Genomic DNA, 10044 nt, shown 5'->3' with positions numbered 1-10044 from the left:
TCAGGAGAACAGAACTTACATTCTCTGTGCATTTCTTTCTTTCTTTTTTCTGTGGGCTGACAAACTCTTTCTGAAAGCAACTCTAAAAGTGGAAGGCAAGGAAATCAATGATAGTCTGTCAATGTTGTGTGCCATCGATATTAAAGATATTTTATGTGTGTTATTGCTGTATTGTTGTGATTGGGAAAATACATAATTATCCAGTAAGTCATCTAGTGGCTTCTCCCCCTTCTCGATCCAAGAATTATGAAGTATTTAGAGAAAGTGGAGTTCCTGGGTGCTGCAAACAGTTCTGTGGGGACAGTTCTATTCTGAAACACATGCAGTCACGTTAGTTGATTCAACAGGAATTGGTTTTTTAGAGGAGGAAATATTAGGTTACTTTTAGATTTCATAATGTACCTTTCTACATTAATCTCGATTGGTTTCAATTATTAAATAATGTGATCTTTTAAAGAAAGATATCAGATGACAAAACATATTAAAATTTAATTCATAAGTCAATACATTTTCCCATAAAAAGCTAAATACCATGATAACTGGAAATAAAAGATTTACATATTTTATGAAATACTACTACACACAAATATTACCACAATGCACAAAATTCACATAAATTCCATGATGCAACAGATCCATGGCAAAAGCCTGTTTATCTCAAATTGGTTATATTGTTTTTAACAGCAACAGTTTTCCACACAGGATTTCTTATATTAACCAATCTCTATGAAACCCTGGTGGGGTAGTGGCTAAGTGCTATGGCTACTAAACAGGAGGTCAGCAGTTCGAATCTGCCAGCCACTCCTTGGAAACTCTATAGGGAAGTTCTACTCTGTCCTGTAGGGTTGCTAGGAGTCAGAATTGACTCGACAGCAGTGAGTTTGGTTTTTCTTTTTTTTTTTTTATGATCTAGGGATTACTTACCTCAGCAAAAACTAAAGATACTTAGAAAATGTATTTCACTGCCTTATTTACTCTAATATTTTTTTATGATTTCCATTTCCCCTTCATTTTTGTAGATTCATAGGCAACTCTCACCAACTTCTTTAGTGCATCCTTCATGTCCTTATTCCTCAAGGTGTAGATGAGAGGGTTGAGACTTGGAATGATGATGATGTAAAAGAGGTGAGGAACTTGCCCTTGTCTTTGGAGGTACTGTTACCTGGCTGTAGGTACATGTAGATGACAGTTCCATAGAGGATGGACACCACAGTGAGATGAGATCCACAGGTATTAATTGCTTTTCTTTGGCCTGCTTTTGACTTCATTCTCAGCACAGCTTGGGAAATGTAACCATAAGATATAAGAATAAGGAGGAGGGGTGTAAGGACGATGACAATTCCTAAAGCAAAAGCAGACATTTTATCAATCGTGGTGTCTGTACAAGCTATTTTGACCATAGCTGGCAACTCACACAAGAAATGATCCAGAAGGTTGTTTCCACACCTAGGCAAATTCAGTGTGAGTGTACATAATACTAAAGAAGAGATCAGACAAATACCCAAATCCATGAGGATCATCTTGAAACAAAGATGTGGGTTCATGATTACCAAATAATGCAAGGGTTTACAAATAGCTATAAAACAATCACAGGACATGACAGCCAGGAGAAGGCACTCAGTGGAGCCCAAACACATATTAACATAGAGTTGAATGACACTACCCACATAGCTGATGGTCTTATCAGGGCCCCACAAGTTAACCAGCATCTGAGGTCTGATGCTAGTGGTAAAACACAGATCTAGGAAAGATAAATTCCTGAGGAAAAAATACATTGGTGTGTGTAGATGGGAATCCAGGAGGGATGCAACAATGATGGCTGTGTTACCTACCAATGTAATTAAGTAGAAGATGGTGACAACTCCTGACAGGACCATCTCCAGTTTGGGATGATCAGAGAAGCCAAGCAGAATAAAACCATGTAGACAACTATAATTGTTTTTGTCCATGGTCCTTCAATGCCTAAATCCAAAAAGAGGAGAAGAAGAAATTTGTCAACACAGACTACCTTAATAGTTTAATGAAATACAGCACCAAACAAAGGATTTATGCGAATAATTTTAAAAAATCTATGAGTAGAAAATATTGCATTCAAGAAATCTGATATTTGTTGCAGGTTCTTTTATACTATAGAGTTCAGTATTATCTATTTTATCTATGTGACCTTCAGGAGTTCACTCCTAAACTCAGGGTCTGAATATTTTCACAAGTGAATTTGAGAGTCTTCAATAGATATGGTTCTAAAATAACATGACTCTTATCCTCTGAAAACTCGTAAGTTTAGTATAATGAACAATTCTTTTACTTCATCAGAGAATGCACATATAAAATTTAACTATTTGACTAATGTCAGAATAAGGAAAAGAGCGTTCCTCTTCCTCAATTTCTTAGTACATAGCACCTTTGGTCTCCAAGGTTGCTTTGTAAGAAATCTGGCATTTCTCCTTGGCATTTTCATCTACCTCATTCCTAATAACTAACTTATCACCAAAACTGGTAAATTTGAATGCAGAAATATACATTAATGATCCTCTCACTTTTTAAATTTTCCACCACCACTACTCTAATCGAAACTACTATCATTTCTCTAGATTCTGGTAATAATCTTCTGTCCTTACTTTCAGTCTTATGCCTTGTTAAAAGATTTAAGAATATCACATCATCCATGGGCTTAAAACTGGTCAATGACTTTCCACTACCTTTAAGAAATACTCAGATTCTTTAAGTTGGTTGAGATGAACCTGCCTGGTCAAACTCATTCCCATCTGAAGTCCCTGAAATCATTCCACTGTTTCTGTGGGGAACTCCTACTCATTCTTTTAGCCAGCACTTAAAAGTTTCTTTCTTAAAGAGGAATTCCCTGAGCCCATCATCACTTTTTGCTCTATATCTTTTATCAAGTATCGGGAACTCCAAGAGACACCCAATATAGCATGGACTTTAAAAGCATGGTCACAGAGCTTTTGTTCATGTCTTATCTCTGCCAGTTATCTAACTCTGTGGTCCCAGGCAAGTTACATAACACTCTTGGGCTTGGTTTTCTCTTCTCTAAAAATAGGACAATAAAAATACCTAAAATTGGAGTGAATATTGAATGAGTGATATATGTAAGGTGCTTAGAACAATGTTTGTAACATAGTATGACTCTATAATCATTAGTTACCGATATTATTATAAGAAAAAATTATAATCATGTGCCATGTAGTTAAGTGTTTGTTTAACCTTCCCCCTGTATCACTCTATGAGCTTTAAAAGCAGACATGATGGCTAGTGTTCTTCCTTCTACCCCTGATCCCTAAAACATATACCCCAAATATATTTTTTTTAATAATTGAAAAGTTAAGTCACATCATGAATAATATTGAAAATTTACTGAAAGTTATTAGTTAATATTTTCTTTATAAATTTAGATTGACATCTTGCGAAGTTACCTGAATGGGGTGATAGAAGGTAGTAGACAAATGGAAAAGGCTTTGGTTTCATCTCTGTAGTAACAAATAGCCAATTTGGTAAGTTTGATGAAAAATAATTTAAAATATTAGTCTCTATTTGAAGGACTACGAAGCTCTGTGTTTTTTGGCAGTGTGACAGAGATATAGTTCATCTAGGAAAGCTTGAACATATCAGAACTGATGAAACTTCTAACAATTGAACACATTGCCAACAGTCCACCTTCACAGCTCCTTATTACTGACTACAGAAAAATAACTTCTTAGTACCTGAAGCAAAAATAACTTCTGGAAAGATTTGTCTAAAAAAAACTAAGAAAAATCTTCTTATTGAAAAATAATAGTTACCTATCAAGGTGTTTGAGCATTTGTGAGTGTGTGTAGCTATAGTGTAAAAAGTGGTGCCTTTTATTTGTTATGTGCATGTCAAGCAGATAGTCTCAATATTATGAAAAAGACATCTGTGGCCATGATTCAGTAGTATATAGACTCACTAACTGAATATACCACTCAACACAGTCATTTCAATATACACATTGGGTAATTTCCTCAGAATTTGCTTTCCAAGAATAAGTATTTGAGCCTGATTTCTGCCAGTGACCAAGTTGGCCAGAAACAAAAAAAATTACTTTCTGAAATGTATCACACACCATGAGATATAATATCTGAGCAGGAGGATGAATAAATAATATTTATTTTGACAAACATATTTGTGTATATACTTGTGCTTAACTTCTGAAGAAAACATAAGCATATGAAAAATTAATGAATTTTATGTTTTTAAATTTAATTGAATTTTTAAATTAAACAAATTGTATGAAATCTGAGTTCAGTTATGATTATATAAATGAAAAAAAAAGATAATTCTTTAAAATTAAAGGCAATTCTATGATGTTAATTCCTTGACTACATCATTATCACTTCAACCCCCATAGATAAATCAGAAAAGGATAAAAACCCCTCCTAAGACTGGGAATCTCAGATAATTTTCCATGCACATTATGAGATTTAGAAAAAGATCTAAAGTATCTTTCCTAACTCTGCAATCACTATGAATAAAACTCAATATTTCAATTCTTTTTTAATTTTATCTACAGTTTTTCATTTTTTTATTTCTGCTAATCAAAATGTCTGAAATCACAAATCAAGAAATAGCTTCATGTGCACCCCTTATAAGAGAGAATAGCTTTTATCTTTCTTTCATAATATAGACAGAAAGAAGAATCTTTCTGCAGAGATTTACAATATTTATTTAATCTCAGGTTTCTGGCAGAAAGCCAGAAGAATCAGCCCATATAGATCTAAGTTTTCTTTCTTCTACCTCTGAAAAATTGTTTTTCCAGATAACATACATTATTTTCCAAGAGATATTAAAGATTTGCATTACTGTGCTCCAAAGAGAGGTCCCTTGGCGTTCTAATTCTCCACCAGTGCAAAGCCCATTCTGAAGAAAACGGATTCTGGTTCAGCATTTGCTGTCCAGGTTTCAGTGCTCTCATGTGTTTCCTGCAATGCCACCATGAACTGTGCTTTTTCCTGAGGTGGTTGAGGTACAGATTCTCCAGAGGACTTCTTCTTGAACGCGAGACTTCAGGTAAGGGGATGAAACCTGTCACAAAGTCTCACTGTTTGTTCTGACTTTAAATTAACCTGCAAATTCTAGAGAAATATTACAAAAAGAACTCAGATAATTCCCAGGTGCTTCTAGGTGAACTCAAACCTCCATCATTTTGTTTACCATGTGCATTAACTATTTCGACCACCCAGAGTCTATAATTAAGAAACAATTAGAAAAAAATAAAAAAGTGAATAATAATTCCCAACATTGCGTGGAAATTCAGATCATCAAGAAAGATTATCTAACCCACTCAGGACTGCATCCAATTGACTTCACTAAAGTGCTATAGAAAAAGCCAGTTGATGAAACAGTTGGAGAATTAGACCATATGCTGACATTTCATAAAGACAAATTTAATAAATCCAATATGAAGGAAAGCTATAGGACAGGGAAATGAGAAAGTATATTTTTAATTTTTTTTCTCTACACTGTGAATGTATTACAAATAATAAAATTTGCTCTTAAATAATGTGTAATTCCAAAAGTAGAATTTTAACATATACTGACTTTATAAAATAGTCATACAATTAATAGTGTACATAGTGATTTGGAAATAAATGTGGTCTGAGTAAATATGTAAATAAGGTACCTCTAATAGTTCTCTCTGACCTCCAGGCTCTGACACCCAAGGACCTTCTTGTCTGTGAAAGAGAAGATATTCAATCTCCAAAGCTCTAAACAGTAAATTGAGGATTATAAGAAATTTATATTTTTATTTCATGTCTTTGCCTTGAAGGCCACCATTGGTGATTCAAACCCTTCAGCGCCTATGACAATTAGGTTGCTGGTACCTGAGATGTCACTATTTAAACCCTGGGTCCTGGAGCAATTGTGTGCTCTGATGATTTTTCTGGGTTAGTTTATGGTCATTAAGTTAAAAGACCTTCCTTGAATTAAAACTGCATACCACCAGTAATTAATAAAACGGATAAGCACAAATAGACTGCCTCACGATGCACTTTTAAATGCAGTTATCTTCTCATCACTGAGCAATGAAACAATCTTAATCAAGTGAACTAAGATGAAACATTTCAAACTTATAAATAGCTGCATTGAGCATAAGAATAAAATATATCTAATGAGTTCTTTTTTTTTAACGAGTTCTGATCCTCCAGGTGACAGAATCCCTAGGGACTTGGAGAAAATGAGCTCTACCATCAACCATAGCTCAACCAAGCCAGCTCTGTAATGAGGCCCCAAGAGTCCTCTACATGCTTTGGAAAGAATTGGGTACTTAGAAAATTTCTCTAGCTACTTTTCTAGATTGTAACAACAAACATTGTGTTCTTTATCTAGGACTAAAAACACTGTTCACACTCATTCAGGGAAACTGTATAAACAAATGTAACAGGTCTTCAATTTTCCACAAAATGGTAATGAACCAACCAAAGGACCACCATCAATAAATCAAACCATGGTGCTTCCATCATTCATCTCTCCCCCTCAAGAACATAACATAGCCATAAAATGATATAAGCCAGTTATTTAGGGAATTATTCAGGGAAAATCACCACCCCTGCAACCTTCAAGTCCTTTATGGTGGCAGTAATCTCTGCAATCCTTCCAGGAAATGCAATCATTCCAGGAATGCAGTATTGCTTTTGGTTTACAATTTTCCTAAGTAGGGGCACTTCTAAGGCCTTCCATTTGACTTTTCCTACCCTAAGAGTCCTTACTCCATTTGTCAGGGATTCAATGTGGGGGTTCTTTGAGTTGCTGAATGTATCTATTCCAATTATGCATTCTGGAATTGGGGAAATCACTACAGGATGGGTTCAGGAAACCACTGGACCTGCTGTGAGATAGACACGAGCTAGGACTCCATTAATAATCTGATTTCCATATGCCGCCACTCTGACTGGTGATCCACAGTGACTTTTTGGGTACCCTGGAGTTAGTGTCTGTTCACAGCCACTATCTAGTAGTCTCCAAAAAGTCTGATTATTGCCTTTTCCCAAAGAACCGTCATAAAAGGTCATTGATTCCTTTGGGAAAGGCTGGTAGAAAGATTAACAGTATAAGTTTTGGGCTCAGTCTCCCCTTCATTTAAGGGATTTTGAGTCTTTAAACTTATTCAAGCCTAGGAATTGATTGAGGAGCCGTGACTTCTATTCTGGCTATTCAATTTAGACTGCTGTTCACTTGACCTAGAATTCTTCCACTTGTACAGATCAAGTAAATATTGAGTATATTTCCTACCTCTTTCACTCTTATGCACACCATGACTAAGTAGAAAATGCCGTAAGTCTACAGGAATCAGGCTCTTCTGTTTACTGCATTGATTCTGCTGTCCATTATGGTAACCACGCCCACCTTGTCTTTGTCCAGAGAGAGCTGTCACTTGACCACTATCACTGCAGGGTCCAATCAACCCAATTGGAGATAAGTGTCTTAATTCAGTTAGGACAGTTGCCACGGTCAAATATAACTTACATAAAATAGCAATCACAGCAGTCTTCATGGATGCTAGGGCTCCCTTCACAAATTTGTTCCTCAACATTGTGGTAAATGGTGTGTCCTCTGGGCACTTCATGTGTGGACCTGTGAGTCTAACCTGATAAATCCACTCTAGCATACCAATTTCCCTAATCCCTTGGATGTGTTCTTCTACAGTATACCAAAGCATGTCTTGTGCTTCAACTTGATTTAGTGAGGCTGCCGTGTAATCGATGCTTCAGTGATTCAACCAAATAAATTATTAGATCCTTTCCTAACTTCTTGAGCTGAAACATTGAATGAAGAATCTGTTTAGTGGACCCATATCAATAAACTCAGGCTGATCCATATTTATGTTCCTTGCAACGTTATCCCATACCTTTTATAGCCATTGCCACACATATTCCCCAGGTTTCTGTTTGTACATATTAGGAAAGTCAAGCAGTTATTCTGGAGTGTAGTGTACCTCCTCCTCAGTCACACATTGTACTTTACCTTTTGGTTCTCATTGGGACTTAAGTCAACTTATAGGTCTGGAAGCCAAAACTGGTGATAGGGAAGTGTTTGGAGAACATTCAACAGTGTCTTGTAAAACCTCTGCCTCAGGCCATGCCCCAGGCAATGACTGACACAGGGGCCCTTTAGACACAGCTTGGTTAACCTCATTAAACAGAAGTGGAAGGCTTAATGGTTTTACTGGGAGGGTAGTTTAGCAGACAAACATGGAATAATCTCTTCAGATGACAGTGAGAGGGCTGGTTCTGTTGGCAGGAAAGACAACAGAATTTAGGGGCTGAGTGTCTCCAGCTCCTTGAATATCTGCCCATAAGTCCCCAACGCAAGTTAAAGGATTCCAGTTCTTCCCTGTCAATGCCCTCCTTTTAACTTCAGACACCTCTTGAGGTTGGTAATTCAACCACTCTTACAATAAGGCTCTGGGTTTGGTTTCCTACAATATCAACTCTGTTACTTCAAGAAAAAAGGCTTTCTTTCAAGGCATAAGTGGAAACTTTGAGGTCATTTATAAGTCACTTGAGCTTTGATTCTGACACCCTGGGGTCATCTCTTTCTTTCACCAGTTTGTCTAGGGAAAGTATGAACAACCAACCAGCTTCCTTAAACTTCTCATTCTGACAAATTTCTAGAAAGGTATCACACGTGCAATCACCAAACCTCAACTTTCATCAATACCTCAATTACTGCTGGTGGTATTTTGCACATTTGTATTGCCACCTTACACCATGGATTAGCAGTGCCCTCGTTACTACTGGAAGCAGACTCATCAAAATCTTGGATACTAAGCAGACTTGAGAAAAAATTTAGAAAACTCATCCTTACAATTTTGTTCCTCTAGAAGCACTCTTGGTACCAAATGTCTCAGGCTGGGTTTGTAGAGAAACAAAACCAGTAAAGCATGTAAATGTATATATATATATAGAGACAGAGATATCAAGGAAATGGCTCCTGTGGTTATAGAAGCTGGAATGGCCTAAGTCCATGGGTCAGGATAGAGGCTACTCCTAATTCACACAGCTACAGGGCTGTCAAAGCCGAGATCAGCAGGACAGAGAGCAGGGCTCTTGCTCACAGGCTGCAAGGATCGATGAACCCCAAGATCCACAAGCTAGACTGCAGGTAAGCTGTTAGCTGAAACCACAAAAATCAGAGATCAGAGAAATTGAAGCCAGCTACAGGATCCACAGTGAGCAAAAGCCCTCTAGTCTTGCCAGAATGTCCACTTAAAATTGATGCAGGCCACACACTCAGGGAAACTCCCTTTCAACTGACTGGCTACTCACAGCAGGTCCTATCACAGAGGAAAAAAAAAGGTGATCACATTATATCACATCTCATCATGGAAGAGATGACAGCAGCATAGCACTGCCAAAACACTGAGAATCATGGCCCAGTCAAGTTGAAACACAACCTTAACTATCACAACATCTTTCTGGTATTCTCTGCCTTCAGCCAGTGTCATGGATTGAATGATGTCCCCCAAAAATGTGTGTATCAACTTGGTTAGGACATGTGTGCTTGTCCTCCATTTTGTGATTTTAATTTTATATTGAGAGGATAAGGGTGGGATTGTAACACCACCCTTAGTTAGATCACCTCCCTGATCCAAGGTAAAGGGAGTTTCCTGGGGTGGCCTGCACCACCTTTTATCTCTCAAGAGATGAAAGGAAAGGGAAGCAAGCAGAGAGCTGGGGACCTCATACCACCAAGAAAGGAATACTGGGAGCAGAGTGCGTCCTTTGGACCTGAGAAGCTCCTCAACCATGGGAAGATTGAGGACAAGGACCTTCCTCCAGAGCCAACAGACAGAAAGCCTTCCCCTGGAGCTGATGCCCTGAATTTGGACTTGTAACCTCTTAGGCTGTGAGGAATAAATTTCTCTTTATTAACGCCATCCACTTGTGGTATCTCCGTTATAGGAGCTCTAGATCACTAAGAAAGCCAGTATTCATCCACCTGACATCATCAATCATATTCTTCATTCTACAACCTCTTCTGAATCTAGCTTGAATTTCTGATAGTTCC

General features: G+C 37.4%; 1 pseudogene; it reads right to left on the bottom strand.

Annotated features, from left to right (window-relative positions):
- Nucleotides 1–693: 693 nt before the first annotated feature.
- LOC100666979 (olfactory receptor 2W1-like) lies at nt 694–1949 on the bottom strand (annotated as a pseudogene).
- Between the last annotated feature and the right edge of the window lie 8095 nt (nt 1950–10044).

This window comes from Loxodonta africana, chromosome 1 (genome assembly GCF_030014295.1).
Source record: "Loxodonta africana isolate mLoxAfr1 chromosome 1, mLoxAfr1.hap2, whole genome shotgun sequence".
Classification (NCBI taxonomy): domain Eukaryota; kingdom Metazoa; phylum Chordata; class Mammalia; order Proboscidea; family Elephantidae; genus Loxodonta; species Loxodonta africana.
Note: the sequence above shows the minus strand (reverse complement) of the source record. Positions and strands in the feature narration are given on the sequence as shown.